Below are 12969 nucleotides of genomic sequence, written 5' to 3' on the forward strand. Positions count from 1 at the left end.
AAAGGCAGGCAGGTGGGCAGAGAGGCTGGGGTTAGTGAACAGTAAGAAATGGAATTAAGTCAAGAGCAATAAATGACATTGGCTCAGATGATGTAGAATCTGTGTGGGTGGAGATGAGGAACCGCAAAGGTTAAAAAAAACATAATGGGAGTTATCTGTAGAGCTCCAAACAATAGTCAGGATTTGGGCATAAGTTACATGAGGAGATAGGAAAAGCATGTAAGGAAGGTAAGGTTACAGTGATCGGGGGGATTTCAATATGCAGGGGGACTGGGAAAATCAGGATGATAGTGGATTGCAAGAAAATGAATTTGTGGAATCTCTGCAACATGGCTTTTTGAAGAAGGTTGCAGTGGAGCCCACTAGGGAACAGGCAATTCTGGATTTAGTGTTGTGCAATGAGGCAGACTTGATAAGGGAGGTTAACGTGAATGAACACTGAGGAGGCAGGGACCATAATATGATAGAATTTACGCGGCAGTTTGAGAGGGAGAAGATGGAATCAGATGTAACTGTATTCCAGCTGAATAAAGGCAGCTACAGAGACATGAGGGAGAAGCTGGAGTGAATTGACTGAGAGAGGAGTCAAGCAGGAAAGAGAGTGGAACAGTGATGGCTAGGGATTCTGGGAGTGTCCGGGTGACACAGTAAAAATTCATCCCGAGGAAAAAGCAGCATGGATCAGGGAGGGTGAGGCAACCATGGCTGACTCGGGAAGTCAGGGAAAGCATACAAGCAACATATCACATGGCAAAGGGCAGTGGGATGTCAGTGAAATGGGAAGCCAAAAAAGAACAATGGAGAACAATGAAGAAAAAACATAAGGAGAAAGAAGATTAAGCATGAGAGAAAGCGAGTGTGTAATATTAAAAACATGATTGCCGGAGTTTCTTTAGTTACATAAAGTTCAAAAGAGAGGCGAAAATGGACATGTGCTGCTGGAAATTGAGGCTGGAAGAATAGTAATGGGGAACAAAGAAATGGATAAGGAACTGAATAAGTACTTTGCATCAGTCTCCATGGTGGAAGACACAAATAATATCCCAAAATTTCAGGGACAGTCGGGGTGGCGGGGGTGGGGGTGGGGCGGGTGGCGGTGGAACAGAGATGAGTGTGGAATATAAATCACGAACAGATCAGGCTTGGTCTTATTGAATGGTGGAGCAGGCTCGAGGGGTCGAATGGTCACCTTCTTCTTCTTTCTCACATGATCCCAGGACTGACAGCTTTGTTTAAAATTCATTCACTAGATGTAGGTGCCACTGGCTAGGGCAAAATGTATTACCCAGAGAGCATTTAAGAGTCACCAAGGAGAAAATGCTAAAAAATTGAAAAATTTGAAAATAGATCTATTACCTGGACAGATGGACCACGCCCCAGAAGGTGATAGCTGAAGGGATAGTGGAGGCTTTAATTGTGAGCTTTCCGGTATCACTGGAGTCAGGGACTGTCCCAGAGGACAGGAACATTGCTAATATAACCCCCAACTACAAGAAGGGAGTAAGGAAAAAGAAGGGAAATAACTGGGTATTAATCCTGGCCTCAGTCATTGGTAAATTGTTGGTACTATTTTGTCAGTAATATTTAACGAACTGGTTATTTCAATTATAATGCAATCTCTACAAAAAGACCAAATATTTTTTTTGACGACAACAAATTTTCAAACAACTTCTCTCAATCTATCTCTCCTTCCTTTTCATTAGACAAAGTAGGGAGGCATGGAAACACTACAGTGATGTAAGCTATATGTAATACAGTGAGACAGGAAAGCTAGTATGGCTCATGTTGATTCTTGAAACCTACACAGTGAAGCAACACATTCACTGCATAATAAAGATTAGACAACATTTCAACCCCACTCATACCGGCATGACAGAAATAAAATGTGGGTTGGTTGGACAGGCTGGTTTTGTTTCAGTTGGAGTGAGGGGTGACATGACTGAAGTATATAAGATCCTGCATGGTTTGATAAGGTGGATGTGGAAAGGATATTTCCTCTTGTGGGTCATTCCTGAACTAGAGGGAACTGCTTTAAAATTGGCTTCACCCTTTCAGGACATAGATAATGAAATTTGTTTCCTCTCAGAAGGCTGTGCAACTTTGGAACTCTGCCCCAGAAGGTGGATTCACTGAGTATTTTTAAGACACCGGTTGATAGATTCGTGTTAAGGGGCATTGGGGCAAGATGGAATAAAAATCACAAACAGATCAGGCTTGGTCTTCTTGAATGGTGGAGCAGGCTCAAGGGGCATAATGGTCACCTTCTGCTTCTTTCTCACATGATCCCAGACTGAGAGCTTTGTTTAAAATTCATTCACTGGATGTAGGCGCCACTGGCTAGGGCAACATTTATTACCCAGAGAGCAGTTAAGAGTTAACAATATTGCTGTGGGTCAGGAGTCACATGCAGGCCAGACCAGGTAAGGATGGCAGATTCCTTCCCTAAAGGACATCAGTGACACAGATGGGTTTTTCCTGACAATCAATAATAGTTTCATGGTCATCAACAGACCCATAATTTTAGATGATTATTAAATTCAAGGTCCACATTTGCTGTAATGCGATTTGAATCAGGGTCCCCAGAATATTCGCTGGGTCTCTGGATTAACAGTTCAGCAATGATAACACGAGGCTGTTACCGAGCTACAAAGGGACAGTTTTACGGGTGGAAACCAAAACCTTGATCAAACTGGATTAAATAAAGGAGTGCTGATAGAATGGAGGAGAGTTGAAGGGATTGGGGGAAGAGAATTACCAAGTTTAGGTTCAAAGCAGCTGAAACTAAAGCCACCAACAGGGAGGAGATGAAAACAAGAAACTCTCATGCAGCTGGAATTGGATAAGTGCAGCTACCTCAGGGAGGTGTGGAACTACACTGGGAGGACAGGGTGAAGGCATGGGTAGGTTTAAAAGCAGTGAACCAAATTTTGAAATCATATTTCTGAACATAATGTCGATGAGGTTAAAATGGAGGGAGATGTCTTACGTGACTTGCTTTAAGGACACAGACAGTAGAATCTGAGGTGATCATGAGGATGTGGAGGTGAAGGTGGGAGACAAGCTGGGACTGTGTTGGAGTAGTCACTGTGAGAGGGAACAAATGCTGGATGCAGGGTTTCAGCAGCTGATGGACTGACACTGAGGTGAGCCATCAGAAACTGAGCAAGTGACCACCATCTAATAGGACAGAGAAACTGATCCATCAGCCTGAAACTGACTGACCACGTGGCTGTCAGTGACTCCAACACAAGTGAATGGAAACATTGCTCAGAGCCTGTTTCTGTAACATTCAACACAACCAGGAAATGGAAAGTGAATAATCAGCTGAAAACAAGGCGACTGCTCTGTTAGAGTCAAAATCATTCAATGTTCAGTTATTGAATATTACTGACTCTCAGAATATTCTAACCTGCAGAATCACAGTAAAAGGGGAAAGTAAACAACATTCTTGGCAAAGACAGAATGAACCAACTACTTGTATAAAACTAGCTCAAAACAAAGGTGCTGAATCCTCCACAAACTGACAAACACAGGTATATGACAAACACACCATCAGTTTGTAGATAGACAATGAAATTCTTCAGAAAAACACTTCCCTGCTTATGGTGTGTGGTAGAAATCATTCTCAGTGAGAACTGTCACTTATTTCCTTTGAAAAGAGTCTCTGTTTCCCTTCAGAAAAGCAGGTGTGTCGCGCACTTACAGACTGACTTACAGACAAAGGAAACCTGATCTGAGACTCGCAGGTTAATTAAGCTATTAGTGACAGTCCATTGCACACAACAAGAGCTTACACCACAACAGATTCTAGGGAAAACAACAATGAAATGAAAAAGGTGAATTAGTCTTAATAATCATGCAGCCTCTCTCGATTAAATAATTCTAGTCAACTTCCAAACATTTTAAAACTATTAATACCAATGCATACATATTTATTTCCTTTCCTAAGTTTCCTCCAAAAAATATATCTGACTATTCTCTTCAAAATATATTTTAAATGGTCAATTCATAATCACAATTCATTTCCAATTATTCTTAGAGCAAAACAACTTGCAAACTAAAATAGTTTTCATGTCAATAATGACACTGGAAACTTTGTTATGTAGTTTAACCATATTTCCAAATATTGTTTTGGTTCATTATTGCAGTGAAGCTAAAATTAAAGTCAATTTATTTTCTCTGATATCCTTCCATTACATTATTCCCTAATAACAATGCCCACGGTGTAATGGGTGACAAGCATTAAAATAAAATTGAATTTTCAATGCAAGAACTGGTACAAATAATCACATATTATTCAGTTCATTCATTGTCGTTGATTATCAGAGTTATATTCATTGTATGATCATGTTAAATTCACTTAAATAATCACAGTACAATTCTCACCTCTATAGATATGTCAAAGTGAATGTCAAATTATTAATATTCCAAGTCAAACCAAATTTACATTTTGCTCTGTTTTATTCCAGGAATGACAGGATGTGTTACATTATTATGGGAAACAGGAACAAGTGAAGGTGGTGGCTCTCAGACGTGAGGCCTTAAAGCCAAAGGGCCAGGTGGTAGTTACAGTGGGGGAGGTACCTAGTGCCCCGCTCTCCTCAGAAGGCAGTGAGGATGGTGACACTGACTGGAACGGGTTAGATGGTGAAGCAGCCACGTATGGACAGAGGGACGACAATGGGTGGGATGACCCACCGCCCTATAAGACCCAGAAGGCCCTGTCTATGGCTCCACTGTGCATCAAAGCTCAAACTTGGACAGACAGTAGGGAGCAACAAGGGGAACTGACAGAAACGGAACCTGAACCGTTTATCCAGCTGAACGACAGATGTTGGTGAATGAACACCCAGCCTGACAGAGAATTGGTAATAATGGGCCTTATTGGGACAATATGGATGAATTAGTAGAGGTACACAGTCTCACTGAAAATGATGTACGGACCCTCCCTCGGCCCAAGATGTCCTGACGTGTACAGCAGAATCCGTCCCTGCAATAAGAGGGTGAGGGTGAGAGTCTGTTCCCCCAATGCACAGCCGATCAGTGGCTCCAGGCATTTACAGATATTACAGGGACACACTGGGGAGGGGACAGGCTGAATGGGCTAAAATAACTTTGGTGACTCAGAGACAAAAGGGTGATATCGAGGATCATACAGAAAGGAAGCCTGATGTATGTAAGGACCACGGGGGATGATGAAATCGGTTTGATGTATTTAAAAGATGACATGGGACCCTATTTAACTGTAATTATAAACATGGGACTCTCAGTGGGAGATAATTCTAACCACATTCTGAATTGGGCCATGAGAGCTGAGGCAAACGGAGAAACACAGGGGAATAGCTGCAGTACAGGGAGGGTAATCAGACCCACAATGTTACAAGGGAAGCAGGAAAGGGCACATAGACAAGGAATGTAGGCAGAGAGAGGGAGATAGGTGTTCATATTGTGAGTGGCCTGTGTTCACGTAGGTATATGCATAGCCCATGAATATTCATTGATGCGCTGTTAAGGGGCCATCACTTTCATGATTCTAACACCGGAGCACCTTTGCCTTTTATGCCTCACCCTACAACTCAAATCCTCCAACCCGAACAACATCCTTGTAAGTCTTTTTTGAAACCTTTCAAGTTTCACAGCACCCTTCTGATAGGAGGCAGGCCGGAATTGCACACAATATTCCAAAAGTGGCCTAACGAATGTCCTGTACAGCAACATGACCTCCCACATCCTATATTCAATGCTCAAACCAATAAAGGAAAATATACTGAACACCTTCTTCATCATCCTATATGCCTGCAACTTGACTTGAAAGGACTATGATCCTGCAGTCCAAGCTCTCTTTGTTGCGCAAACGTCTTCAGGGCCTTGCCATTCAGTGTACAAGTCCTGCCCTGATTTGCTTTTCCAAAATGCAGCACATCACATTTACCTAAATTAAACCCCATCTGATCAATATCTTATTGTAATCTGAGGTAACCTTCTTCATTATCCACACCCCTCCAATTTTGTATGACCTGTAAACTCATTTACGATACCAAATTATTTAAATGAATGACGAAAAAAATCCAGAAATAAACATCCATTTCTCTGAGATTGAATGTGCTCTGTCTGTGTAAATCCTGCCCAATGACTCTGTACCAGAGAAAGGCTGCACATGCGCCTGGCTGCACCTTGCCCCCTACAAAACTGGTGGCTCCACATGTGTACAGAGAATTCTTGCCCCGAATAAAGATGGCGGCGCGCACTCATGCCTGCAGCCACACTGAGGCAATTCCCCGTTTACTGTAAACACGAGACTGGGACGTTCAAATTTGTGTTTTCCGACGTGCACATTTTGTTTGTAAAATCTCACCGCTCATACAGAATCGCTCTCACCTCCTGCTGTTCCACAGACAGCCTTGATGATTTTTGTGGGTACCTATTATCTGCCTGGTTACTCGTTTGTCCTTAGTGTATTTGTACAATCACTCTGGATTCTCCTTAAGCCTATTTCCTAAAGCTATCTCATGTCCCCTTTTTGCCCTCCTGGTTTACCTCGAGTATACTCCTACTGCCCCTATTCTCCTCTAGGGATTCACACAAACACAGCTCTCTGTACCTGCCATATGCCTCCTTCATTTTCTTGACCAGGCCCACAATATCTTTCGTCAGGCAGCATTCTTTACACCTACCAGCCTTGACCTTAACAGGAACATACTGTCTGTGTACTCTCATTGTCGCAGGCCTATGGAGGCAATGGCAGATGAGGAGACAGACGCAATCATTCTCAGTAAAGAGGAAATGTTGGGAAAGATAACAGCCTAAAGGTAGATGGGTATCCAGGCTCTGATGGAATGCATCCCAGGGACTAAAGGAGATGGTGGGGGAGGGGGGGGGGAGTAACAAATAGACCTCATGATAATTTACTACCATTTGTTGGATTCTGGGATGGTTTTGACAGACTGGAAGCTGCAAATGTGGTGTTACTATTTTTCAAAAAGGACCCGTTAGCTTAACTTCTGTAGTGGGGAAAATGCTTGAATCTCTCAAGGAAGTAGTGGTGAGATATCTGGGTAGAAATTGTCTCATTGAGCAGACACAGCATGGATTCATGAAAGGCAGGTCACGTTTAACGCATTTAATGGAATTATTTGAGGATACGACGAGTACGTTGGACAAGGTGGACTCTGTGGATGTGGTGTACATGGATTTCCAGAAGGTATCCGATACGTTGCCAACAAAAGGCTGCTGAATAAGGTAAAAATGCATGGCATTGTGGGTAATGTATTATCATTGATACTGGATCGGTTAACCAACAAAAAATAAAGAATGGGAATAAACGGGTGTTTGGATTAATGTTGGCACGACAACTGTTTGCAATTTACACAAATGTTTTGGAGTTGAGGACCAAGTGTACGGTGTCAGAGTTCATATTTGATACAAAGATGAGGTAGAGCAATGTCTGCAGAGGCCTCTGTCAGTCTGCACAGGTTAAGTGAGTGGGTAAGGGTCTGGCAGATGGAGTTCAGTGTTGGGATATGTGAGGTCATCCATTTTGGTCGGACTAACAGCAAACTGATGATGAAATGGTGAAAACGTGCAGCATGCTGCTGTGCAGAGGGAGCTGGGTGTCCTTGTGCATGAATCACAGGAAGTTGGTTTGCAGGTGCAGCAGGTAATTATGGCAGTGAAGGGAATATTGTCCTTCATTGCTAGAGGGATGGTTATGATGCAGCTGTACAGGGTGCTGGAGAGGCCACACCTGGAGTACTGTGTACAGGTTTGGTCCCCTTGCATTAGCAAGGATGTACTGGCACTGGAGGGAGTACAGAGGAGGTTCACTAATTTGAGTTGGGAGTTGAGGGTTGGTGTATGTGGAGAGATTGAGAAAACTGGTTCTATAATCATTGTAATTTAGAAGAATGGGAGGTTGGAGAGGAAACAATAAAATTATGAAGGGAGTAGATAAGACAGAAGCAGGGAGGCTATTTCCACTGCGGGCGGGTCAAACTACAGAGCATTACCTCAAAATAAGGGGGAGCAGATTTAGGACTGAGTTCAGGAGGAGCTTCTTCAGCTAAAGGGTTGTGCATCTGTGGAATTCCCTGCCGAGTGCATCATTTGACGTTGTCAACTTGAATGCCTTTAAGGCAAAATGTAGATTTGTGAACAGGAAAGGAATTAAGGGTTATGGTGAGAGAGCAGGAATGTGGAGCTGAGGCCATGAAAAGATCAGCTCTGATCTTATTGAATGGTAGAGCAGGCTTGAGGGGCCAGATGAAAGTTCTTGCCTTGTGCCATCAAAATTGGCCTTTGTCCAATTCAGAACCTTAACGTTTAGATCTGGTATATTATTTTCTGTAACTATTTTAAAACTAGTAGAATCATCAGAGACTCCCAACAGTGTGGAAGCAGGTCATTCAGCCCATCACATTGATCTTGACCTGGAGAGCCTCCTAACCTTCCCCTGTAACATTGCATTTCCCAGGGCCAGCCAACCTACACATCCCTGAACACTATGGACAATTCAGCCTGGATAATCCACCAAACCTGTACATCCCTGAACACTGTGGGCAATTCAACCTGGACAATCCACCCAACCTGCACATCCCTGAACACTGTAGGCAATTCAGCCCGGACAATCCACCCAACCTGCACATCTTTGGACTGTGGGAGGAAACCAGAGCACCCGGACGAAATCCTTGCAGAAAATCCCAATAAGGTGATTATCCCTTTCTTATTTCCCAGTTCCACCTAAATAACTTCACTGGGCGTACTCCCAGGAATATCTTCCCTAAGCAAAAACATAATGCCATCCCATATCAAAAATGCCACTCCCTCTCTTGTCCCCTTTCTAGTCTCCCTATAGCATCTATACCCTGGAAGATTAAGCTGCCAGTCCTATCCATCCCTGAGTGGTGCCTCTGTAATTGCTATAATATCCCAGTGCCATGTTCAAAACCATACCCTGAGCTCATCTGCCTTCCCTGTCAGGACTCTTGCATTGACGTAAATGCAGTGCAACTGCTCAGTCCGACTTCATTCAGCCCATCATATTAATACTGACCCTTGCCTGCCTTGACTATTTGACTTCTGAGCTCTACCAGCCTCAGACATACCACTTTTCTCAGCATCTTCTTGGGTTTACACCCACTCCCTCACTGGTTTAATGCCTCCCGAGTATCACCAGCAAGTGTCCCTGCCTAGATATTAGACACCTTCCAATTCAGGTACAAACCATTCTTCTTATGCAGGTCAACTCTACTCCAGAGGAGATCACAACGATCCAAAAAACGTGAATCCTTTTCCCCTGCACCAGCTCCTTAGCCACTCATTGAGCACCTCCTCCTCCTCCTCTGTAATATGAACATTTTTCAAGATGTCACCATTTATTTCCCCACATTCTATATCTCCCATGTACTTTTTCACAGTAAACACTAATGCAAAATACTTGTTTCCTATCTCGCCCATCGCCTGCAGCTCCACTCAATGGCTGCCTTGCTGATCTTTGAGGGTCTCTATTTTCTCCCTAGTTGGCCTTTTGTTCCTCATGTATTTACAAAAGCCCTTTGGATTATCCTTAACCCTATTCGCCAAAGCTATCTCACGTCCCCTTTTTTGCCTCCTGATTCCCCTCTTAATTATACTCCTACTGCCTTTATACTCAAAAATTTTTTGGATTGGAATAAATGCAAAATATAACATCCTGACAAAATAAACGAGGGTAGGACTTACACTCAATAAAAGTAGGGTCTTGAGTAGTGATATGGGAACAAAGCGACCGAGGGCTTCAGGTCTTTGAAGTGTGTGTTACATGCAGACAGGCTGGTGAAGAAGGTGCTTAGCAAACTTACCTTCATTGTTCAGACCTCTGAGTCCAGGAGTTGGGACGTTATGTTGAGCATGTACAGGACATTGGGGAGGCCTCTTCTGGAATACTCTGTCCAGTTCTGGTTGTGCTGTTATAGGAAGGATATTATTAAAGTGGAGCAGGTTCAGAAGAGATTTACCAGCATGTTTCCATGAATGGAGGGATTGTGTTCGAAGGAGAGGCTGGATAGCCGGGGGTGGGGGGGAATTCAAAACTCAGGTGCATTCATTTTGAGAAGAAATTAGAAAGATTTGGGAAAAGACATTAGGGTTTTAAAAAAAAATTATACGTGTGAAATGAACTTCCAGAGGAAGTGGTAGCTGTGAATACAATCACAATATTTAAAAGACTTTCACATAAGTACATAAATAGGAAATATTTGGATGGATGAGGACTAAGCGGAGGCAGGTACAATTAGTTCAGTTTGGAATTATGGTTGGCATGGACTGGTTGGACCACAGGGCCTGTTTCCTTGCTGGATAACAATATGATTCTAATCCTCACTAACTCTAAATTCCTCCATCCTCAACTCTCCCGATCACTGTCACTTCATCCAGCCTCACAACTCTTCCTTATTTATATAATTCCTCACCAGCCACAGAACGCTCCCTATCTCATGTCCTCCAGTTTCTCAGATCTCTGCGATATGTGCCTTTCTTTAGTTCCAGCCTTGAGGATGCCCTCATTCACTCCGATTGGTTGGAGGACAAACTGGTACAACCTGGTCCTCCAGTACTGCTCTCTGTCCCCTATTGACCTGCGCTGACATCAATCATTCGGGGCCCATTGTGAGGCGAGTGGTGGAATCCTCCCTCTCTCTGCCCTGGGATGAGCTTCAATATTCAGTCAATGGGGCAGTATCACAGAGCACAGGGGCTGGGGCTATTCAGCCCATTTGGGATGTACCCTCTCCCTCTGGAGATGCTGCAAATCTGACCCAATTCTCTTCCCATTTGCCCATAGACCCCCAAATCTTCCCTTAAAAAGTAAAATTCCAAATCTGTTTATGAATAACTGCTGAGTCTGTGTCCAGCTGCCATTCAGACTGTTCCAGATACTCAGAACTTACTGAATAAAAAAAGTTCACATATTCACATTATTTGCCAATTACCTGAAAATAGTTACTAAAATTGTGACATTGTTAACAATTCCCCTCTCTCTGCAGATTAGATATCCTAGAAACAAATTTGCACATGGTCAAAATCATTGCTTAACCTTCTCAGCTCAAAGGACAATTATCTGTGCTTCTGCTAGCTCTCCACAAAAGAGGAACACATCTTATTTTCATTTATTAGTGTCATAGAGATGTACAGCACAGAAACAGACCTTTGGTCCAATTGGTCCATGACAACGAGGAATCCTCAACAAATGGAGCCCCATTTGCCAGCTATTGGTCCGTATTATTGGAAACTCTTCCTATTCATGTACCCAATCGGATGCCTTTCAAATGTTGTAATTGTATCAGCCTCCACTACTTCATCTGGCAGCTCATTCCACACATACACCACACACAGCTTGAAAACTTTGCCCCTTGGATCCGTTTTTAATCTTTGCCCTCTCAACGTAAACCAATGTGATCTTGTTTTGAACCCACCTAACTGGGGGGAAAAGACCCTGGCTGTTCACCTTATCCATGCCCTTCATGATTTTATAAATCTCCATGAAGTCACCTCTCAGTCTTTGACTCTCCAGGGAAATTAACCCTGGCCTATTCAGCCTCTCCCTGTAGCCCAAATCCTCCAACCCTAGCAAAGTCTTTGTAAATCTTGTCTGAACTCTTTCAAGATTCACAACATCCTTTCCAGAACAGGGAATTTCGAACTTAAAACATAATTCCTGAAATGGCTTAATCAATGTCCTGTTCAACCACAATTTGACGTCCCAGCTTCTGTACTCAATGCATTGACCAATAAATATAAGCATACCAAAGACCACCTTCACTAGTCTGCCTACCTGCGACTCTACTTTCAAGGAACAATGAACTTGCATTCCATGGTCTCTATGTTCAGCAACATTCCCACGGACTTTACCATTAAGTGTACAAGTCCTGCTCTGATTTGTCTTTCCAAAATCCAACAGCTTACATTTGTCTAAATTGAACCCAGTCTGCCATTCCTTGCTCCAATGTCCCATCTGGTCAAGATACTGTTGCATTCTGAACTAACCTTCTTCATTGTCCACTACACCTCCAATTTTGGTGTCTTCTGTAAACCCACTGACCATATCTCATATATTCACATCCAAGTCATTTATTTAAGGACCCAATATCCATTCCAGCAGGACAATGCTGCTCACAGGCCTCCAGTCCACAAAGCAACCCTCCATCACCACCCTCTGCCTCCTACCTTCAAGCCAGTTTTGTATCCAAATGGCTAGTTCTCCCAACATTTCATGTTATCTAACCTTGCTAACCAGTCTGCTTTGTGGAACATGGTTCAGTGTCAATATAGACAACGTCCAGAGTCTGCCTTCATCAATCACCTTTGTCACATCTTCAAAATAACTCAATCAAGTTAGAGAGAGGAAGAATTTCCCACACACTAAGCCATGTTAACTAGCCCTAATCAATCCTCGTCTTTCCAAATACATGTAAATCCTGTCCCTCAGAATCCCTTCCAACAACTTACCTACCACTGACATTAGGTTGACTGTTCTCTTGTTACCTGGCCTTTCCTTACCACCTTTTTTAAATAATGGCACCCATCTTCCAGCACCTCACCTGTCACAAACAATGATATAAATACCTCAGGGAGGGGCACTGCCAAAACCTACCTAGCTTTCCACAAATTTCTGGGATACACCTGATCAGGTCCCAGGGATTTATCCACCTTGCTACTGTTTAAGACATCCAGTACTTCCTCCTCTGTAACATAGACACTTTTCAAGTTATCACTACTTATTTCTCCAAACTCTGTAGAATAGAAGAGCATAGTATTTCTCCCACATCCTGTTGTTCCATAGATGGCCTTGTTGATCTTTAAGGGGTCCTATTGTCTGTCTGGTTATTATTTTATGCTTAAAGTATTTGTAGAATCTCTTTGGATTCTCCTTAAACTATGTCCTAGAGATATTTCAAGTCCCCTTTTTGCTCTCCTGATTACCCTCGAGTATATTCC

At 43.0% G+C, this 12969-nt stretch overlaps 1 long non-coding RNA gene across 5 annotated transcripts in view; it reads right to left on the minus strand.

The window, feature by feature from the left end:
• The window catches only part of LOC140494041 (uncharacterized), a 33302-nt gene that overhangs the window by 12864 nt on the left and 7469 nt on the right, over positions 1-12969 (minus strand). For 3 of the 5 annotated variants that reach the window (XR_011963874.1, XR_011963873.1, XR_011963876.1), the window contains exons 5-6: positions 9837-9941; positions 1357-1471 (exon numbers count right to left, since the gene is read on the minus strand). This is a non-coding gene — a long non-coding RNA (uncharacterized lncRNA). Of the gene's footprint in view, positions 1-1356; positions 1472-9207; positions 9339-9836; positions 9942-12969 lie in introns of those variants that run through there. The other 2 variants (XR_011963877.1, XR_011963875.1) reach the window with 2 other exon arrangements.

This window comes from Chiloscyllium punctatum, chromosome 23 (assembly GCF_047496795.1).
Source record: "Chiloscyllium punctatum isolate Juve2018m chromosome 23, sChiPun1.3, whole genome shotgun sequence".
NCBI classification, from domain to species: Eukaryota; Metazoa; Chordata; class Chondrichthyes; order Orectolobiformes; family Hemiscylliidae; genus Chiloscyllium; species Chiloscyllium punctatum.